Here is a 21,311-nt window from a genome sequence, read left to right on the forward strand (position 1 = left end):
CGGAGCTTTCATAATGGGAAAAGAAGCCTTATGCCATCAGTCTCCAATTTCTAGGTTGACATGCAGCATACACGCAGGACCAGAGCTTACTGTCTCTACGCAGTGTTCTGGTACCGAACCGGTTGCTTAAGCAAAGTCCCTAGGAGTCTTGGAAAGCTTACTACCGTGAAACTAAAGCAGAACAGCGATGAAGGCCTCATGGAGCTGCTGCACGTCTCCCGTTTTGCCAGCATAATCAGGGCCTTACTTCGAGGCTAGTGCTCACATTGACTTTCACATTTGGTATAGAGCAGAGCAGGGTGAGCTTCCAACTAGGAACTGGAAGCACAAGGTTTCTTTCGAGAAAACTCATTTTCTTCTATGTGCCATGCCGGCTGTAAGTAAAAGCACGGTAACAACAGTGCTTTTCAGGTAGCTTCCAGGCCGCATGAATGGAGCTTGCAAAACGGGAAAACAAGCCTTGTGCCATCAGTCTCTAATTTCTAGGTTGACACGCAGCATACACGCAGGAGCAGAGCTTCCTGGTTCTACGCAGTGTTCTGGTACTGAAACGGGTGCTGAAGCAAGGCCCCTAGGAGTGTTGAAAAGCTTACTACCTTGAAACTAAAGCAGAAAAACGATGAAGGCTTCATGGAGCTGCTGCACGCCTCTCGTTTTGCAAGGATAATCAGGGCCTTACTTCGAAGCTTGGGCTCACGTTGACTTTCACTTTAGGTATAGCGCAGAGCAGGGTGAGCTTCCAACAAGGAACTGGAAACACAAGGTTTCTTAGGAGAAAACTCATTTTCTTCTCAGAACCATGCCGGCAGTGAGGAAAACCCCGGCAACAACAATGCTTTTCAGGTAGCTTCGAGGCCGCATGAACGGAGCTTTCATAATGGGAAAAGAAGCCTTATGCCATCAGTCTCCAATTTCTAGGTTGACACGCAGCATACACGCAGGACCAGAGCTTACTGTCTCTACGCAGTGTTCTGGTACCGAAACGGTTGCTTAAGCAAAGTCCCTAGGAGTCTTGGAAAGCTTACTACCGTGAAACTAAAGCAGAACAGCGATGAAGGCCTCATGGAGCTGCTGCACGCCTCCCGTTTTGCCAGCATAATCAGGGCCTTACTTCGAGGCTAGTGCTCACATTGACTTTCACGTTTGGTATAGAGCAGAGCAGGGTGAGCTTCCAACTAGGAACTGGAAGCACAAGGTTTCTTTCGAGAAAACTCATTTTCTTCTATGTGCCATGCCGGCTATAAGTAAAAGCACGGTAACAACTGTGCTTTTCAGGTAGCTTCGAGGCCGCATGAATGGAGCTTTCAAAACGGGAAAACAAGCCTTGTGCCATCAGTCTTCCATTTTTAGGTTGACACGCAGCATAGGTACATGTTGATGCTAACAAGTCAAAAGAGATTCACGATACCCACTGGGGCTTTCCCTGAATCAACTTTTTTCTACATGCGGTGTTCCGCGTGCAGCGAAGTTCCAAAACAAAGGATGCGCGAGCCAGACTGAGGGGCCTTTGCATCTTCAAAGGACCTGCAGTGTTACACCAAGAACTGTGCTTAAATTGTACTTGGAATGCAAGCCGACCACCTCCTTGCGGATGCCTGACTCTAAGTGTGAAATGTGAAAAGGGATTAGAAGCAGAGTGTTTTTCTCAATAGAGTTCAGCTAGGGGAATGAGGTTCCACCCATTGCATGGAGGACAGTCTAGAAGTGTGTTCGTGAATCCTGTGTGGAGCTGAGGTAATCTGGCTCTCCCAAGGAAGAGTGCAGTGTGTTGGTTCTCTCTAGCCAACACTGGGGTGTTCCAAAAAGGCCTACGGGGCTGGAAGTTGCTTAACAGGACCAGAGCTTCCTTGCTCTACTCAGTATTCTGGTACGGAAACGGGTGCTGAAGCAAGGACCCTAGGAGTTTTGAAGGGCTTACTACCGTGAAACTAAAGCAGAACAGTGATGAAGGCCTCATGGAGCTGCTGCACGCCTCTCCTTTTGCAAGGATAATCAGGGCCTTACTTCGAAGCTTGGGCTCACGTTGACTTTCACTTTAGGTATAGAGCAGAGCAGGGTGAGCTTCCAACAAGGAACAGGAAACCCAAGGTTTCTTAGGAGAAAACTCATTTTCTTCTCAGAACCATGCCGGCAGTGAGGAAAACCCCGGCAACAACAATGCTTTTCAGGTAGCTTCGAGGCCGCATGAACGGAGCTTTCATACTGGGAAAAGAAGCCTTATGCCATCAGTCTCCAATTTCTAGGTTGACACGCAGCATACACGCAGGACCAGAGCTTACTGTCTCTACGCAGTGTTCTGGTACCGAAACGGTTGCTTAAGCAAAGTCCCTAGGAGTCTTGGAAAGCTTACTACCGTGAAACTAAAGCAGAACAGCGATGAAGGCCTCATGGAGCTGCTGCACGCCTCCCGTTTTGCCAGCATAATCAGGGCCTTACTTCGAGGCTAGTGCTCACATTGACTTTCACGTTTGGTATACAGCAGAGCAGGGTGAGCTTCCAACTAGGAACTGGAAGCACAAGGTTTCTTTCGAGAAAACTCATTTTCTTCTATGTGCCACGCCGGCTGTAAGTAAAAGCACGGTAACAACAGTGCTTTTCAGGTAGCTTCGAGGCCGCATGAATGGAGCTTTCAAAACGGGAAAACAAGCCTTGTGCCATCAGTATCTAATTTCTAGGTTGACACGCAGCATACACGCAGGAGCAGAGCTTCCTGGTTCTACGCAGTGTTCTGGTACTGAAACGGGTGCTGAAGCAAGGCCCCTAGGAGTGTTGAAAAGCTTACTACCTTGAAACTAAAGCAGAACAACGATGAAGGCCTCATGGAGCTGCTGCACGCCTCTCGTTTTGCAAGGATAATCAGGGCCTTACTTCGAAGCTTGGGCTCACGTTGACTTTCACTTTAGGTATAGAGCAGAGCAGGGTGAGCTTCCAACAAGGAACTGGAAACACAAGGTTTCTTAGTAGAAAACTCATTTTCTTCTCAGAACCATGCCGGCAGTGAGGAAAACCCCGGCAACAACAATGCTTTTCAGGTAGCTTCGAGGCCGCATGAACGGAGCTTTCATACTGGGAAAAGAAGCCTTATGCCATCAGTCTCCAATTTCTAGGTTGACACGCAGCATACACGCAGGACCAGAGCTTACTGTCTCTACGCAGTGTTCTGGTACCGAAACGGTTGCTTAAGCAAAGTCCCTAGGAGTCTTGGAAAGCTTACTACCGTGAAACTAAAGCAGAACAGCGATGAAGGCCTCAGGGAGCTGCTGCACGCCTCCCGTTTTGCCAGCATAATCAGGGCCTTACTTCGAGGCTAGTGCTCACATTGACTTTCACGTTTGGTATAGAGCAGAGCAGGGTGAGCTTCCAACTAGGAACTGGAAGCACAAGGTTTCTTTCGAGAAAACTCATTTTCTTCTATGTGCCATGCCGGCTGTAAGTAAAAGCACGGTAACAACAGTGCTTTTCAGGTAGCTTCCAGGCCGCATGAATGGAGCTTGCAAAACGGGAAAACAAGCCTTGTGCCATCAGTCTCTAATTTCTAGGTTGACACGCAGCATACACGCAGGAGCAGAGCTTCCTGGTTCTACGCAGTGTTCTGGTACTGAAACGGGTGCTGAAGCAAGGCCCCTAGGAGTGTTGAAAAGCTTACTACCTTGAAACTAAACCAGAACAACGATGAAGGCCTCATGGAGCTGCTGCACGCCTCTCGTTTTGCAAGGATAATCAGGGCCTTACTTCGAAGCTTGGGCTCACGTTGACTTTCACTTTAGGTATAGCGCAGAGCAGGGTGAGCTTCCAACAAGGAACTGGAAACACAAGGTTTCTTAGGAGAAAACTCATTTTCTTCTCAGAACCATGCCGGCAGTGAGGAAAACCCCGGCAACAACAATGCTTTTCAGGTAGCTTCGAGGCCGCATGAACGGAGCTTTCATAATGGGAAAAGAAGCCTTATGCCATCAGTCTCCAATTTCTAGGTTGACACGCAGCATACACGCAGGACCAGAGCTTACTGTCTCTACGCAGTGTTCTGGTACCGAAACGGTTGCTTAAGCAAAGTCCCTAGGAGTCTTGGAAAGCTTACTACCGTGAAACTAAAGCAGAACAGCGATGAAGGCCTCATGGAGCTGCTGCACGCCTCCCGTTTTGCCAGCATAATCAGGGCCTTACTTCGAGGCTAGTGCTCACATTGACTTTCACGTTTGGTATAGAGCAGAGCAGGGTGAGCTTCCAACTAGGAACTGGAAGCACAAGGTTTCTTTCGAGAAAACTCATTTTCTTCTATGTGCCATGCCGGCTGTAAGTAAAAGCACGGTAACAACAGTGCTTCTCAGGTAGCTTCGAGGCCGCATGAATGGAGCTTTCAAAACGGGAAAACAAGCCTTGTGCCATCAGTCTCTAATTTCTAGGTTGACACGTAGCATACACGCAGGAGCAGAGCTTCCTTGTTCTACGCAGTGTTCTGGTACTGAAACGGGTGCTGAAGCAAGGCCCCTAGGAGTGTTGAAAAGCTTACTACCTTGAAACTAAAGCAGAACAACGATGAAGGCCTCATGGAGCTGCTGCACGCCTCTCGTTTTGCAAGGATAATCAGGGCCTTACTTCGAAGCTTGGGCTCACATTGACTTTCACTTTAGGTATAGCGCAGAGCAGGGTGAGCTTCCAACAAGGAACTGGAAACCCAAGGTTTCTTAGGAGAAAACTCATTTTCTTGTCAGAACCATGCCGGCAGTGAGGAAAACCCCGGCAACAACAATGCTTTTCAGGTAGCTTCGAGGCCGCATGAACGGAGCTTTCATAATGGGAAAAGAAGCCTTATGACATCAGTCTCCAATTTCTAGGCTGACAAGCAGCATAAACGCAGGAACAGAGCTTCCTGGCTCTATGCAGTGTCCTGGTACCGAAACGGGTCCTGAAGCAAGGACCCTAGGAGTTTTGAAAGGCTTACTACCGTGAAACTAAAGCAGAAAAACGATGAAGGCCTCATGGAGCTGCTGCACGCCTCTCGTTTTGCAAGGATAATCAGGGCCTTACTTCGAAGCTTGGGCTCACGTTGACTTTCACTTTAGGTATAGAGCAGAGCAGGGTGAGCTTCCAACAAGGAACTGGAAACACAAGGTTTCTTAGTAGAAAACTCATTTTCTTCTCAGAACCATGCCGGCAGTGAGGAAAACCCCGGCAACAACAATGCTTTTCAGGTAGCTTCGAGGCCGCATGAACGGAGCTTTCATAATGGGAAAAGAAGCCTTATGCCATCAGTCTCCAATTTCTAGGTTGACACGCAGCATACACGCAGGACCAGAGCTTACTGTCTCTACGCAGTGTTCTGGTACCGAACCGGTTGCTTAAGCAAAGTCCCTAGGAGTCTTGGAAAGCTTACTACCGTGAAACTAAAGCAGAACAGCGATGAAGGCCTCATGGAGCTGCTGCACGCCTCCCGTTTTGCCAGCATAATCAGGGCGTTACTTCGAGGCTAGTGCTCACATTGACTTTCACGTTTGGTATAGAGCAGAGCAGGGTGAGCTTCCAACTAGGAACTGGAAGCACAAGGTTTCTTTCGAGAAAACTCATTTTCTTCTATGTGCCATGCCGGCTGTAAGTAAAAGCACGGTAACAACAGTGCTTTTCAGGTAGCTTTCAGGCCGCATGAATGGAGCTTGCAAAACGGGAAAACAAGCCTTGTGCCATCAGTCTCTAATTTCTAGGTTGACACGCAGCATACACGCAGGAGCAGAGCTTCCTGGTTCTACGCAGTGTTCTGGTACTGAAACGGGTGCTGAAGCAAGGCCCCTAGGAGTGTTGAAAAGCTTACTACCTTGAAACTAAAGCAGAACAACGATGAAGGCCTCATGGAGCTGCTGCACGCCTCTCGTTTTGCAAGGATAATCAGGGCCTTACTTCGAAGCTTGGGCTCACGTTGACTTTCACTTTAGGTATAGCGCAGAGCAGGGTGAGCTTCCAACAAGGAACTGGAAACACAAGGTTTCTTAGGAGAAAACTCATTTTCTTCTCAGAACCATGCCGGCAGTGAGGAAAACCCCGGCAACAACAATGCTTTTCAGGTAGCTTCGAGGCCGCATGAACGGAGCTTTCATAATGGGAAAAGAAGCCTTATGCCATCAGTCTCCAATTTCTAGGTTGACACGCAGCATACACGCAGGACCAGAGCTTACTGTCTCTACGCAGTGTTCTGGTACCGAAACGGTTGCTTAAGCAAAGTCCCTAGGAGTCTTGGAAAGCTTACTACCGTGAAACTAAAGCAGAACAGCGATGAAGGCCTCATGGAGCTGCTGCACGCCTCCCGTTTTGCCAGCATAATCAGGGCCTTACTTCGAGGCTAGTGCTCACATTGACTTTCACGTTTGGTATAGAGCAGAGCAGGGTGAGCTTCCAACTAGGAACTGGAAGCACAAGGTTTCTTTCGAGAAAACTCATTTTCTTCTATGTGCCATGCCGGCTGTAAGTAAAAGCACGGTAACAACAGTGCTTCTCAGGTAGCTTCGAGGCCGCATGAATGGAGCTTTCAAAACGGGAAAACAAGCCTTGTGCCATCAGTCTCTAATTTCTAGGTTGACACGTAGCATACACGCAGGAGCAGAGCTTCCTGGTTCTACGCAGTGTTCTGGTACTGAAACGGGTGCTGAAGCAAGGCCCCTAGGAGTGTTGAAAAGCTTACTACCTTGAAACTAAAGCAGAACAACGATGAAGGCCTCATGGAGCTGCTGCACGCCTCTCGTTTTGCAAGGATAATCAGGGCCTTACTTCGAAGCTTGGGCTCACATTGACTTTCACTTTAGGTATAGCGCAGAGCAGGGTGAGCTTCCAACAAGGAACTGGAAACCCAAGGTTTCTTAGGAGAAAACTCATTTTCTTGTCAGAACCATGCCGGCAGTGAGGAAAACCCCGGCAACAACAATGCTTTTCAGGTAGCTTCGAGGCCGCATGAACGGAGCTTTCATAATGGGAAAAGAAGCCTTATGACATCAGTCTCCAATTTCTAGGCTGACAAGCAGCATAAACGCAGGAACAGAGCTTCCTGGCTCTATGCAGTGTCCTGGTACCGAAACGGGTCCTGAAGCAAGGACCCTAGGAGTTTTGAAAGGCTTACTACCGTGAAACTAAAGCAGAACAACGATGAAGGCCTCATGGAGCTGCTGCACGCCTCTCGTTTTGCAAGGATAATCAGGGCCTTACTTCGAAGCTTGGGCTCACGTTGACTTTCACTTTAGGTATAGAGCAGAGCAGGGTGAGCTTCCAACAAGGAACTGGAAACACAAGGTTTCTTAGTAGAAAACTCATTTTCTTCTCAGAACCATGCCGGCAGTGAGGAAAACCCCGGCAACAACAATGCTTTTCAGGTAGCTTCGAGGCCGCATGAACGGAGCTTTCATAATGGGAAAAGAAGCCTTATGCCATCAGTCTCCAATTTCTAGGTTGACATGCAGCATACACGCAGGACCAGAGCTTACTGTCTCTACGCAGTGTTCTGGTACCGAACCGGTTGCTTAAGCAAAGTCCCTAGGAGTCTTGGAAAGCTTACTACCGTGAAACTAAAGCAGAACAGCGATGAAGGCCTCATGGAGCTGCTGCACGCCTCCCGTTTTGCCAGCATAATCAGGGCGTTACTTCGAGGCTAGTGCTCACATTGACTTTCACGTTTGGTATAGAGCAGAGCAGGGTGAGCTTCCAACTAGGAACTGGAAGCACAAGGTTTCTTTCGAGAAAACTCATTTTCTTCTATGTGCCATGCCGGCTGTAAGTAAAAGCACGGTAACAACAGTGCTTTTCAGGTAGCTTTCAGGCCGCATGAATGGAGCTTGCAAAACGGGAAAACAAGCCTTGTGCCATCAGTCTCTAATTTCTAGGTTGACACGCAGCATACACGCAGGAGCAGAGCTTCCTGGTTCTACGCAGTGTTCTGGTACTGAAACGGGTGCTGAAGCAAGGCCCCTAGGAGTGTTGAAAAGCTTACTACCTTGAAACTAAAGCAGAACAACGATGAAGGCCTCATGGAGCTGCTGCACGCCTCTCGTTTTGCAAGGATAATCAGGGCCTTACTTCGAAGCTTGGGCTCACGTTTACTTTCACTTTAGGTATAGCGCAGAGCAGGGTGAGCTTCCAACAAGGAACTGGAAACACAAGGTTTCTTAGGAGAAAACTCATTTTCTTCTCAGAACCATGCCGGCAGTGAGGAAAACCCCGGCAACAACAATGCTTTTCAGGTAGCTTCGAGGCCGCATGAACGGAGCTTTCATAATGGGAAAAGAAGCCTTATGCCATCAGTCTCCAATTTCTAGGTTGACACGCAGCATACACGCAGGACCAGAGCTTACTGTCTCTACGCAGTGTTCTGGTACCGAAACGGTTGCTTAAGCAAAGTCCCTAGGAGTCTTGGAAAGCTTACTACCGTGAAACTAAAGCAGAACAGCGATGAAGGCCTCATGGAGCTGCTGCACGCCTCCCGTTTTGCCAGCATAATCAGGGCCTTACTTCGAGGCTAGTGCTCACATTGACTTTCACGTTTGGTATAGAGCAGAGCAGGGTGAGCTTCCAACTAGGAACTGGAAGCACAAGGTTTCTTTCGAGAAAACTCATTTTCTTCTATGTGCCATGCCGGCTGTAAGTAAAAGCACGGTAACAACAGTGCTTTTCAAGTAGCTTCGAGGCCGCATGAATGGAGCTTTCAAAACGGGAAAACAAGCCTTGTGCCATCAGTCTCTAATTTCTAGGTTGCCACGCAGCATACACGCAGGAGCAGAGCTTCCTGGTTCTACGCAGTGTTCTGGTACTGAAACGGGTGGTGAAGCAAGGCCCCTAGGAGTGTTGAAAAGCTTACTACCTTGAAACTAAAGCAGAACAACGATGAAGGCCTCATGGAGCTGCTGCACGCCTCTCGTTTTGCAAGGATAATCAGGGCCTTACTTCGAAGCTTGGGCTCACGTTGACTTTCACTTTAGGTATAGCGCAGAGCAGGGTGAGCTTCCAACAAGGAACTGGAAACCCAAGGTTTCTTAGGAGAAAACTCATTTTCTTCTCAGAACCATGCCGGCAGTGAGGAAAACCCCGGCAACAACAATGCTTTTCAGGTAGCTTCGAGGCCGCATGAACGGAGCTTTCATAATGGGAAAAGAAGCCTTATGCCATCAGTCTCCAATTTCTAGGCTGACAAGCAGCATAAACGCAGGAACAGAGCTTCCTGGCTCTATGCAGTGTCCTGGTACCGAAACGGGTCCTGAAGCAAGGACCCTAGGAGTTTTGAAAGGCTTACTACCGTGAAACTAAAGCAGAACAACGATGAAGGCCTCATGGAGCTGCTGCACGCCTCCCGTTTTGCCAGCATAATCAGGGCCTTACTTCGAGGCTAGTGCTCACATTGACTTTCACGTTTGGTATAGAGCAGAGCAGGGTGAGCTTCCAACTAGGAACTGGAAGCACAAGGTTTCTTTCGAGAAAACTCATTTTCTTCTATGTGCCATGCCGGCTGTAAGTAAAAGCACGGTAACAACAGTGCTTTTCAGGTAGCTTCGAGGCCGCATGAATGGAGCTTTCAAAACGGGAAAACAAGCCTTGTGCCATCAGTATCTAATTTCTAGGTTGACACGCAGCATACACGCAGGAGCAGAGCTTCCTGGTTCTACGCAGTGTTCTGGTACTGAAACGGGTGCTGAAGCAAGGCCCCTAGGAGTGTTGAAAAGCTTACTACCTTGAAACTAAAGCAGAACAACGATGAAGGCCTCATGGAGCTGCTGCACGCCTCTCGTTTTGCAAGGATAATCAGGGCCTTACTTCGAAGCTTGGGCTCACGTTGACTTTCACTTTAGGTATAGAGCAGAGCAGGGTGAGCTTCCAACAAGGAACTGGAAACACAAGGTTTCTTAGTAGAAAACTCATTTTCTTCTCAGAACCATGCCGGCAGTGAGGAAAACCCAGGCAACAACAATGCTTTTCAGGTAGCTTCGAGGCCGCATGAACGGAGCTTTCATAATGGGAAAAGAAGCCTTATGCCATCAGTCTCCAATTTCTAGGTTGACACGCAGCATACACGCAGGACCAGAGCTTACTGTCTCTACGCAGTGTTCTGGTACCGAACCGGTTGCTTAAGCAAAGTCCCTAGGAGTCTTGGAAAGCTTACTACCGTGAAACTAAAGCAGAACAGCGATGAAGGCCTCATGGAGCTGCTGCACGCCTCCCGTTTTGCCAGGATAATCAGGGCCTTACTTCGAGGCTAGTGCTCACATTGACTTTCACGTTTGGTATAGAGCAGAGCAGGGTGAGCTTCCAACTAGGAACTGGAAGCACAAGGTTTCTTTCGAGAAAACTCATTTTCTTCTATGTGCCATGCCGGCTGTAAGTAAAAGCACGGTAACAACAGTGCTTTTCAGGTAGCTTTCAGGCCGCATGAATGGAGCTTGCAAAACGGGAAAACAAGCCTTGTGCCATCAGTCTCTAATTTCTAGGTTGACACGCAGCATACACGCAGGAGCAGAGCTTCCTGGTTCTACGCAGTGTTCTGGTACTGAAACGGGTGCTGAAGCAAGGCCCCTAGGAGTGTTGAAAAGCTTACTACCTTGAAACTAAAGCAGAACAACGATGAAGGCCTCATGGAGCTGCTGCACGCCTCTCGTTTTGCAAGGATAATCAGGGCCTTACTTCGAAGCTTGGGCTCACGTTGACTTTCACTTTAGGTATAGCGCAGAGCAGGGTGAGCTTCCAACAAGGAACTGGAAACACAAGGTTTCTTAGGAGAAAACTCATTTTCTTCTCAGAACCATGCCGGCAGTGAGGAAAACCCCGGCAACAACAATGCTTTTCAGGTAGCTTCGAGGCCGCATGAACGGAGCTTTCATAATGGGAAAAGAAGCCTTATGCCATCAGTCTCCAATTTCTAGGTTGACATGCAGCATACACGCAGGACCAGAGCTTACTGTCTCTACGCAGTGTTCTGGTACCGAAACGGTTGCTTAAGCAAAGTCCCTAGGAGTCTTGGAAAGCTTACTACCGTGAAACTAAAGCAGAACAGCGATGAAGGCCTCATGGAGCTGCTGCACGCCTCCCGTTTTGCCAGCATAATCAGGGCCTTACTTCGAGGCTAGTGCTCACATTGACTTTCACGTTTGGTATAGAGCAGAGCAGGGTGAGCTTCCAACTAGGAACTGGAAGCACAAGGTTTCTTTCGAGAAAACTCATTTTCTTCTATGTGCCATGCCGGCTGTAAGTAAAAGCACGGTAACAACAGTGCTTTTCAAGTAGCTTCGAGGCCGCATGAATGGAGCTTTCAAAACGGGAAAACAAGCCTTGTGCCATCAGTCTCTAATTTCTAGGTTGCCACGCAGCATACACGCAGGAGCAGAGCTTCCTGGTTCTACGCAGTGTTCTGGTACTGAAACGGGTGCTGAAGCAAGGCCCCTAGGAGTGTTGAAAAGCTTACTACCTTGAAACTAAAGCAGAACAACGATGAAGGCCTCATGGAGCTGCTGCACGCCTCTCGTTTTGCAAGGATAATCAGGGCCTTACTTCGAAGCTTGGGCTCACGTTGACTTTCACTTTAGGTATAGCGCAGAGCAGGGTGAGCTTCCAACAAGGAACTGGAAACCCAAGGTTTCTTAGGAGAAAACTCATTTTCTTCTCAGAACCATGCCGGCAGTGAGGAAAACCCCGGCAACAACAATGCTTTTCAGGTAGCTTCGAGGCCGCATGAACGGAGCTTTCATAATGGGAAAAGAAGTCTTATGCCATCAGTCTCCAATTTCTAGGCTGACAAGCAGCATAAACGCAGGAACAGAGCTTCCTGGCTCTATGCAGTGTCCTGGTACCGAAACGGGTCCTGAAGCAAGGACCCTAGGAGTTTTGAAAGGCTTACTACCGTGAAACTAAAGCAGAACAACGATGAAGGCCTCATGGAGCTGCTGCACGCCTCCCGTTTTGCCAGCATAATCAGGGCCTTACTTCGAGGCTAGTGCTCACATTGACTTTCACGTTTGGTATAGAGCAGAGCAGGGTGAGCTTCCAACTAGGAACTGGAAGCACAAGGTTTCTTTCGAGAAAACTCATTTTCTTCTATGTGCCATGCCGGCTGTAAGTAAAAGCACGGTAACAACAGTGCTTTTCAGGTAGCTTCGAGGCCGCATGAATGGAGCTTTCAAAACGGGAAAACAAGCCTTGTGCCATCAGTATCTAATTTCTAGGTTGACACGCAGCATACACGCAGGAGCAGAGCTTCCTGGTTCTACGCAGTGTTCTGGTACTGAAACGGGTGCTGAAGCAAGGCCCCTAGGAGTGTTGAAAAGCTTACTACCTTGAAACTAAAGCAGAACAACGATGAAGGCCTCATGGAGCTGCTGCACGCCTCTCGTTTTGCAAGGATAATCAGGGCCTTACTTCGAAGCTTGGGCTCACGTTGACTTTCACTTTAGGTATAGAGCAGAGCAGGGTGAGCTTCCAACAAGGAACTGGAAACACAAGGTTTCTTAGTAGAAAACTCATTTTCTTCTCAGAACCATGCCGGCAGTGAGGAAAACCCCGGCAACAACAATGCTTTTCAGGTAGCTTCGAGGCCGCATGAACGGAGCTTTCATAATGGGAAAAGAAGCCTTATGCCATCAGTCTCCAATTTCTAGGTTGACATGCAGCATACACGCAGGACCAGAGCTTACTGTCTCTACGCAGTGTTCTGGTACCGAACCGGTTGCTTAAGCAAAGTCCCTAGGAGTCTTGGAAAGCTTACTACCGTGAAACTAAAGCAGAACAGCGATGAAGGCCTCATGGAGCTGCTGCACGCCTCCCGTTTTGCCAGGATAATCAGGGCCTTACTTCGAGGCTAGTGCTCACATTGACTTTCACATTTGGTATAGAGCAGAGCAGGGTGAGCTTCCAACTAGGAACTGGAAGCACAAGGTTTCTTTCGAGAAAACTCATTTTCTTCTATGTGCCATGCCGGCTGTAAGTAAAAGCACGGTAACAACAGTGCTTTTCAGGTAGCTTCCAGGCCGCATGAATGGAGCTTGCAAAACGGGAAAACAAGCCTTGTGCCATCAGTCTCTAATTTCTAGGTTGACACGCAGCATACACGCAGGAGCAGAGCTTCCTGGTTCTACGCAGTGTTCTGGTACTGAAACGGGTGCTGAAGCAAGGCCCCTAGGAGTGTTGAAAAGCTTACTACCTTGAAACTAAAGCAGAACAACGATGAAGGCCTCATGGAGCTGCTGCACGCCTCTCGTTTTGCAAGGATAATCAGGGCCTTACTTCGAAGCTTGGGCTCACGTTGACTTTCACTTTAGGTATAGCGCAGAGCAGGGTGAGCTTCCAACAAGGAACTGGAAACACAAGGTTTCTTAGGAGAAAACTCATTTTCTTCTCAGAACCATGCCGGCAGTGAGGAAAACCCCGGCAACAACAATGCTTTTCAGGTAGCTTCGAGGCCGCATGAACGGAGCTTTCATAATGGGAAAAGAAGCCTTATGCCATCAGTCTCCAATTTCTAGGTTGACACGCAGCATACACGCAGGACCAGAGCTTACTGTCTCTACGCAGTGTTCTGGTACCGAAACGGTTGCTTAAGCAAAGTCCCTAGGAGTCTTGGAAAGCTTACTACCGTGAAACTAAAGCAGAACAGCGATGAAGGCCTCATGGAGCTGCTGCACGCCTCCCGTTTTGCCAGCATAATCAGGGCGTTACTTCGAGGCTAGTGCTCACATTGACTTTCACGTTTGGTATAGAGCAGAGCAGGGTGAGCTTCCAACTAGGAACTGGAAGCACAAGGTTTCTTTCGAGAAAACTCATTTTCTTCTATGTGCCATGCCGGCTGTAAGTAAAAGCACGGTAACAACAGTGCTTCTCAGGTAGCTTCGAGGCCGCATGAATGGAGCTTTCAAAACGGGAAAACAAGCCTTGTGCCATCAGTCTCTAATTTCTAGGTTGACACGTAGCATACACGCAGGAGCAGAGCTTCCTGGTTCTACGCAGTGTTCTGGTACTGAAACGGGTGCTGAAGCCAGGCCCCTAGGAGTGTTGAAAAGCTTACTACCTTGAAACTAAAGCAGAACAACGATGAAGGCCTCATGGAGCTGCTGCACGCCTCTCGTTTTGCAAGGATAATCAGGGCCTTACTTCGAAGCTTGGGCTCACATTGACTTTCACTTTAGGTATAGCGCAGAGCAGGGTGAGCTTCCAACAAGGAACTGGAAACCCAAGGTTTCTTAGGAGAAAACTCATTTTCTTGTCAGAACCATGCCGGCAGTGAGGAAAACCCCGGCAACAACAATGCTTTTCAGGTAGCTTCGAGGCCGCATGAACGGAGCTTTCATAATGGGAAAAGAAGCCTTATGACATCAGTCTCCAATTTCTAGGCTGACAAGCAGCATAAACGCAGGAACAGAGCTTCCTGGCTCTATGCAGTGTCCTGGTACCGAAACGGGTCCTGAAGCAAGGACCCTAGGAGTTTTGAAAGGCTTACTACCGTGAAACTAAAGCAGAACAACGATGAAGGCCTCATGGAGCTGCTGCACGCCTCTCGTTTTGCAAGGATAATCAGGGCCTTACTTCGAAGCTTGGGCTCACGTTGACTTTCACTTTAGGTATAGAGCAGAGCAGGGTGAGCTTCCAACAAGGAACTGGAAACACAAGGTTTCTTAGTAGAAAACTCATTTTCTTCTCAGAACCATGCCGGCAGTGAGGAAAACCCCGGCAACAACAATGCTTTTCAGGTAGCTTCGAGGCCGCATGAACGGAGCTTTCATAATGGGAAAAGAAGCCTTATGCCATCAGTCTCCAATTTCTAGGTTGACACGCAGCATACACGCAGGACCAGAGCTTACTGTCTCTACGCAGTGTTCTGGTACCGAACCGGTTGCTTAAGCAAAGTCCCTAGGAGTCTTGGAAAGCTTACTACCGTGAAACTAAAGCAGAACAGCGATGAAGGCCTCATGGAGCTGCTGCACGCCTCCCGTTTTGCCAGCATAATCAGGGCGTTACTTCGAGGCTAGTGCTCACATTGACTTTCACGTTTGGTATAGAGCAGAGCAGGGTGAGCTTCCAACTAGGAACTGGAAGCACAAGGTTTCTTTCGAGAAAACTCATTTTCTTCTATGTGCCATGCCGGCTGTAAGTAAAAGCACGGTAACAACAGTGCTTTTCAGGTAGCTTTCAGGCCGCATGAATGGAGCTTGCAAAACGGGAAAACAAGCCTTGTGCCATCAGTCTCTAATTTCTAGGTTGACACGCAGCATACACGCAGGAGCAGAGCTTCCTGGTTCTACGCAGTGTTCTGGTACTGAAACGGGTGCTGAAGCAAGGCCCCTAGGAGTGTTGAAAAGCTTACTACCTTGAAACTAAAGCAGAACAACGATGAAGGCCTCATGGAGCTGCTGCACGCCTCTCGTTTTGCAAGGATAATCAGGGCCTTACTTCGAAGCTTGGGCTCACGTTGACTTTCACTTTAGGTATAGCGCAGAGCAGGGTGAGCTTCCAACAAGGAACTGGAAACACAAGGTTTCTTAGGAGAAAACTCATTTTCTTCTCAGAACCATGCCGGCAGTGAGGAAAACCCCGGCAACAACAATGCTTTTCAGGTAGCTTCGAGGCCGCATGAACGGAGCTTTCATAATGGGAAAAGAAGCCTTATGCCATCAGTCTCCAATTTCTAGGTTGACACGCAGCATACACGCAGGACCAGAGCTTACTGTCTCTACGCAGTGTTCTGGTACCGAAACGGTTGCTTAAGCAAAGTCCCTAGGAGTCTTGGAAAGCTTACTACCGTGAAACTAAAGCAGAACAGCGATGAAGGCCTCATGGAGCTGCTGCACGCCTCCCGTTTTGCCAGCATAATCAGGGCCTTACTTCGAGGCTAGTGCTCACATTGACTTTCACGTTTGGTATAGAGCAGAGCAGGGTGAGCTTCCAACTAGGAACTGGAAGCACAAGGTTTCTTTCGAGAAAACTCATTTTCTTCTATGTGCCATGCCGGCTGTAAGTAAAAGCACGGTAACAACAGTGCTTTTCAAGTAGCTTCGAGGCCGCATGAATGGAGCTTTCAAAACGGGAAAACAAGCCTTGTGCCATCAGTCTCTAATTTCTAGGTTGCCACGCAGCATACACGCAGGAGCAGAGCTTCCTGGTTCTACGCAGTGTTCTGGTACTGAAACGGGTGGTGAAGCAAGGCCCCTAGGAGTGTTGAAAAGCTTACTACCTTGAAACTAAAGCAGAACAACGATGAAGGCCTCATGGAGCTGCTGCACGCCTCTCGTTTTGCAAGGATAATCAGGGCCTTACTTCGAAGCTTGGGCTCACGTTGACTTTCACTTTAGGTATAGCGCAGAGCAGGGTGAGCTTCCAACAAGGAACTGGAAACCCAAGGTTTCTTAGGAGAAAACTCATTTTCTTCTCAGAACCATGCCGGCAGTGAGGAAAACCCCGGCAACAACAATGCTTTTCAGGTAGCTTCGAGGCCGCATGAACGGAGCTTTCATAATGGGAAAAGAAGCCTTATGCCATCAGTCTCCAATTTCTAGGCTGACAAGCAGCATAAACGCAGGAACAGAGCTTCCTGGCTCTATGCAGTGTCCTGGTACCGAAACGGGTCCTGAAGCAAGGACCCTAGGACTTTTGAAAGGCTTACTACCGTGAAACTAAAGCAGAACAACGATGAAGGCCTCATGGAGCTGCTGCACGCCTCCCGTTTTGCCAGCATAATCAGGGCCTTACTTCGAGGCTAGTGCTCACATTGACTTTCACGTTTGGTATAGAGCAGAGCAGGGTGAGCTTCCAACTAGGAACTGGAAGCACAAGGTTTCTTTCGAGAAAACTCATTTTCTTCTATGTGCCATGCCGGCTGTAAGTAAAAGCACGGTAACAACAGTGCTTTTCAGGTAGCTTCGAGGCCGCATGAATGGAGCTTTCAAAACGGGAAAACAAGCCTTGTGCCATCAGTATCTAATTTCTAGGTTGACACGCAGCATACACGCAGGAGCAGAGCTTCCTGGTTCTACGCAGTGTTCTGGTACTGAAACGGGTGCTGAAGCAAGGCCCCTAGGAGTGTTGAAAAGCTTACTACCTTGAAACTAAAGCAGAACAACGATGAAGGCCTCATGGAGCTGCTGCACGCCTCTCGTTTTGCAAGGATAATCAGGGCCTTACTTCGAAGCTTGGGCTCACGTTGACTTTCACTTTAGGTATAGAGCAGAGCAGGGTGAGCTTCCAACAAGGAACTGGAAACACAAGGTTGCTTAGTAGAAAACTCATTTTCTTCTCAGAACCATGCCGGCAGTGAGGAAAACCCAGGCAACAACAATGCTTTTCAGGTAGCTTCGAGGCCGCATGAACGGAGCTTTCATAATGGGAAAAGAAGCCTTATGCCATCAGTCTCCAATTTCTAGGTTGACACGCAGCATACACGCAGGACCAGAGCTTACTGTCTCTACGCAGTGTTCTGGTACCGAACCGGTTGCTTAAGCAAAGTCCCTAGGAGTCTTGGAAAGCTTACTACCGTGAAACTAAAGCAGAACAGCGATGAAGGCCTCATGGAGCTGCTGCACGCCTCCCGTTTTGCCAGGATAATCAGGGCCTTACTTCGAGGCTAGTGCTCACATTGACTTTCACGTTTGGTATAGAGCAGAGCAGGGTGAGCTTCCAACTAGGAACTGGAAGCACAAGGTTTCTTTCGAGAAAACTCATTTTCTTCTATGTGCCATGCCGGCTGTAAGTAAAAGCACGGTAACAACAGTGCTTTTCAGGTAGCTTTCAGGCCGCATGAATGGAGCTTGCAAAACGGGAAAACAAGCCTTGTGCCATCAGTCTCTAATTTCTAGGTTGACACGCAGCATACACGCAGGAGCAGAGCTTCCTGGTTCTACGCAGTGTTCTGGTACTGAAACGGGTGCTGAAGCAAGGCCCCTAGGAGTGTTGAAAAGCTTACTACCTTGAAACTAAAGCAGAACAACGATGAAGGCCTCATGGAGCTGCTGCACGCCTCTCGTTTTGCAAGGATAATCAGGGCCTTACTTCGAAGCTTGGGCTCACGTTGACTTTCACTTTAGGTATAGCGCAGAGCAGGGTGAGCTTCCAACAAGGAACTGGAAACACAAGGTTTCTTAAGAGAAAACTCATTTTCTTCTCAGAACCATGCCGGCAGTGAGGAAAACCCCGGCAACAACAATGCTTTTCAGGTAGCTTCGAGGCCGCATGAACGGAGCTTTCATAATGGGAAAAGAAGCCTTATGCCATCAGTCTCCAATTTCTAGGTTGACATGCAGCATACACGCAGGACCAGAGCTTACTGTCTCTACGCAGTGTTCTGGTACCGAAACGGTTGCTTAAGCAAAGTCCCTAGGAGTCTTGGAAAGCTTACTACCGTGAAACTAAAGCAGAACAGCGATGAAGGCCTCATGGAGCTGCTGCACGCCTCCCGTTTTGCCAGCATAATCAGGGCCTTACTTCGAGGCTAGTGCTCACATTGACTTTCACGTTTGGTATAGAGCAGAGCAGGGTGAGCTTCCAACTAGGAACTGGAAGCACAAGGTTTCTTTCGAGAAAACTCATTTTCTTCTATGTGCCATGCCGGCTGTAAGTAAAAGCACGGTAACAACAGTGCTTTTCAAGTAGCTTCGAGGCCGCATGAATGGAGCTTTCAAAACGGGAAAACAAGCCTTGTGCCATCAGTCTCTAATTTCTAGGTTGCCACGCAGCATACACGCAGGAGCAGAGCTTCCTGGTTCTACGCAGTGTTCTGGTACTGAAACGGGTGCTGAAGCAAGGCCCCTAGGAGTGTTGAAAAGCTTACTACCTTGAAACTAAAGCAGAACAACGATGAAGGCCTCATGGAGCTGCTGCACGCCTCTCGTTTTGCAAGGATAATCAGGGCCTTACTTCGAAGCTTGGGCTCACGTTGACTTTCACTTTAGGTATAGCGCAGAGCAGGGTGAGCTTCCAACAAGGAACTGGAAACCCAAGGTTTCTTAGGAGAAAACTCATTTTCTTCTCAGAACCATGCCGGCAGTGAGGAAAACCCCGGCAACAACAATGCTTTTCAGGTAGCTTCGAGGCCGCATGAACGGAGCTTTCATAATGGGAAAAGAAGTCTTATGCCATCAGTCTCCAATTTCTAGGCTGACAAGCAGCATAAACGCAGGAACAGAGCTTCCTGGCTCTATGCAGTGTCCTGGTACCGAAACGGGTCCTGAAGCAAGGACCCTAGGAGTTTTGAAAGGCTTACTACCGTGAAACTAAAGCAGAACAACGATGAAGGCCTCATGGAGCTGCTGCACGCCTCCCGTTTTGCCAGCATAATCAGGGCCTTACTTCGAGGCTAGTGCTCACATTGACTTTCACGTTTGGTATAGAGCAGAGCAGGGTGAGCTTCCAACTAGGAACTGGAAGCACAAGGTTTCTTTCGAGAAAACTCATTTTCTTCTATGTGCCATGCCGGCTGTAAGTAAAAGCACGGTAACAACAGTGCTTTTCAGGTAGCTTCCAGGCCGCATGAATGGAGCTTTCAAAACGGGAAAACAAGCCTTGTGCCATCAGTATCTAATTTCTAGGTTGACACGCAGCATACACGCAGGAGCAGAGCTTCCTGGTTCTACGCAGTGTTCTGGTACTGAAACGGGTGCTGAAGCAAGGCCCCTAGGAGTGTTGAAAAGCTTACTACCTTGAAACTAAAGCAGAACAACGATGAAGGCCTCATGGAGCTGCTGCACGCCTCTCGTTTTGCAAGGATAATCAGGGCCTTACTTCGAAGCTTGGGCTCACGTTGACTTTCACTTTAGGTATAGAGCAGAGCAGGGTGAGCTTCCAACAAGGAACTGGAAACACAAGGTTTCTTAGTAGAAAACTCATTTTCTTCTCAGAACCATGCCGGCAGTGAGGAAAACCCCGGCAACAACAATGCTTTTCAGGTAGCTTCGAGGCCGCATGAACGGAGCTTTCATAATGGGAAAAGAAGCCTTATGCCATCAGTCTCCAATTTCTAGGTTGACATGCAGCATACACGCAGGACCAGAGCTTACTGTCTCTACGCAGTGTTCTGGTACCGAACCGGTTGCTTAAGCAAAGTCCCTAGGAGTCTTGGAAAGCTTACTACCGTGAAACTAAAGCAGAACAGCGATGAAGGCCTCATGGAGCTGCTGCACGCCTCCCGTTTTGCCAGGATAATCAGGGCCTTACTTCGAGGCTAGTGCTCACATTGACTTTCACATTTGGTATAGAGCAGAGCAGGGTGAGCTTCCAACTAGGAACTGGAAGCACAAGGTTTCTTTCGAGAAAACTCATTTTCTTCTATGTGCCATGCCGGCTGTAAGTAAAAGCACGGTAACAACAGTGCTTTTCAGGTAGCTTCCAGGCCGCATGAATGGAGCTTGCAAAACGGGAAAACAAGCCTTGTGCCATCAGTCTCTAATTTCTAGGTTGACACGCAGCATACACGCAGGAGCAGAGCTTCCTGGTTCTACGCAGTGTTCTGGTACTGAAACGGGTGCTGAAGCAAGGCCCCTAGGAGTGTTGAAAAGCTTACTACCTTGAAACTAAAGCAGAACAACGATGAAGGCCTCATGGAGCTGCTGCACGCCTCTCGTTTTGCAAGGATAATCAGGGCCTTACTTCGAAGCTTGGGCTCACGTTGACTTTCACTTTAGGTATAGCGCAGAGCAGGGTGAGCTTCCAACAAGGAACTGGAAACCCAAGGTTTCTTAGGAGAAAACTCATTTTCTTCTCAGAACCATGCCGGCAGTGAGGAAAACCCCGGCAACAACAATGCTTTTCAGGTAGCTTCGAGGCCGCATGAACGGAGCTTTCATAATGGGAAAAGAAGCCTTATGCCATCAGTCTCCAATTTCTAGGTTGACACGCAGCATACACGCAGGACCAGAGCTTACTGTCTCTACGCAGTGTTCTGGTACCGAACCGGTTGCTTAAGCAAAGTCCCTAGGAGTCTTGGAAAGCTTACTACCGTGAAACTAAAGCAGAACAGCGATGAAGGCCTCAGGGAGCTGCTGCACGCCTCCCGTTTTGCCAGCATAATCAGGGCCTTACTTCGAGGCTAGTGCTCACATTGACTTTCACGTTTGGTATAGAGCAGAGCAGGGTGAGCTTCCAACTAGGAACTGGAAGCACAAGGTTTCTTTCGAGAAAACTCATTTTCTTCTATGTGCCATGCCGGCTGTAAGTAAAAGCACGGTAACAACAGTGCTTTTCAGGTAGCTTCCAGGCCGCATGAATGGAGCTTGCAAAACGGGAAAACAAGCCTTGTGCCATCAGTCTCTAATTTCTAGGTTGACACGCAGCATACACGCAGGAGCAGAGCTTCCTGGTTCTACGCAGTGTTCTGGTAC

The sequence above is a fragment of the Eubalaena glacialis genome, chromosome X, assembly GCF_028564815.1.
Source record: "Eubalaena glacialis isolate mEubGla1 chromosome X, mEubGla1.1.hap2.+ XY, whole genome shotgun sequence".
Classification (NCBI taxonomy): Eukaryota; Metazoa; Chordata; class Mammalia; order Artiodactyla; family Balaenidae; genus Eubalaena; species Eubalaena glacialis.